We start from the raw sequence: 1,534 nt of genomic DNA, 5'->3' as shown, positions 1-1,534 counted from the left end.
TATTGAGCAAGAGAGGGGTTTTGCCACCTTTCACATATCTTAAATGTCTAAAACATATTAAGGGTAATTTTTTATAAAGCGTTTATTTACCCAAATCCAAGATGACTTTAAATTTAATGCAACCTTCTCCCCCCACCCCTTAGACTCCAGACACAAAAAATTATAAAGCTGTTTTAATTTTCCATGTTTAGAATCTAATTTTTGGAGGGTCACCTTAAATTCATCCCATCCCACCCCCTTCACCCCCCGCTGCATCAGGAAATCTGCAGCAAGCTGACAAGTGGTGGGGAAAGCAGGGAAGAGGTGGGTGCAAGTGGTAGCAGGGCAGGCAGCCGACCACCACTTCTTGCACCCAACTGCTTTCCTTCCCTCATTTACTCCCTGCGACTCACCCTGTCACCCACTCCCTTGGATCCACCCACTGCTTAGCTTTTTGTGCCTGCCTTGCTGGCACCTGCCCCACCACCGCCTGCCCCACTACTGCTTACCAACCTCCCTCCTCTGGTGCCTGCCTTCCTGAAACTTAACCCTATTGATTTTTTTCCACTTACCCTGGTGTTAACCCCAATGCATTCAGACTTGCCATATTACATACGACATGAAGTAGCTAACAGTCAAAAGCATAGCGTCAGGAGAGGACCCAATTAAAATTTCCCTAACCAGATACTAAGTTAATCAGCTCTGCAAGGAATCTCATACCTATTCAAAGAACACCTGTTCTTATTAAAACTGCCAGAAGGTTGGTATAGTTTTACTATAAAAGGGCCTCAGATATGTTTTCAGATACTAATTTTAATGCACACTTATAAACATCCTTTGGAAGCTTAAAACAAATTTACAGTCTCACAATTTTTTTCTGCTACTTCAAGCTCAGCTCATGACAACAAGTCTGAGGTGGATGAAAGCGACAGATACTGGATCACTGATGTCTCCTGTCCTGGAAGGATTGGATATCCTTTTAGGTATCCTCCAGGGACACAGAGCCTACCACACATTCCCATACCTACTTGTAATAGACCATGTAAACGGTGTGAGCAGAGGACAAGGGACATAACCACATTTCCGCAGACTGCAGTGGTAAACTATCATGGTTTCAGCTACAGGGGCACTTGGCAGCTAGTGTAAGTCAGAGCTAACGTATATAGGACTGACTCATTAATGTAAGTGACAGCAGCCTACAGGGTGCAACTCAGAGCACCCTGCAAGCTGCTATCACTTGCACTAATGGGATAGTCCTACATACAGGGGGCCCAATAGGAGGAAAATGAATACAAAGCTAAGTGTTATACCACATTTCACTTTCCTCCCTCAAACCTTACTGTGTACTCTTTGGACAGTCTTCAGAAGCCAGATAAGATGGTTTCAAAGGCAACACAGAATTCATAAACATGTAATAAAACACGTACAAAAATAGGAAATCGGTCTGCTCCTACCCTTAACAGTGCATTTCTAGGGTTACACAGTATTTTCTCACATACTACATTCCCCCAAAAAGGATGTGGACTTTGTTCCAAAAACGGGGGGGGGGGGGGGG

At 44.1% G+C, this 1,534-nt stretch overlaps 1 protein-coding gene across 2 annotated transcripts in view; it reads right to left on the bottom strand.

Moving 5' to 3' along the window:
• BTBD9 (BTB domain containing 9) overlaps nucleotides 1-1,534 on the bottom strand; it is a 370,623-nt gene that overhangs the window by 351,586 nt on the left and 17,503 nt on the right. The window lies entirely within an intron of this gene.

This window comes from Gavialis gangeticus, unplaced genomic scaffold, assembly GCF_001723915.1.
Source record: "Gavialis gangeticus isolate Ggan-Ray unplaced genomic scaffold, GavGan_comp1, whole genome shotgun sequence".
Taxonomy (NCBI): Eukaryota; Metazoa; Chordata; order Crocodylia; family Gavialidae; genus Gavialis; species Gavialis gangeticus.
This window is presented reverse-complemented; position numbering and strand designations above follow the sequence as displayed.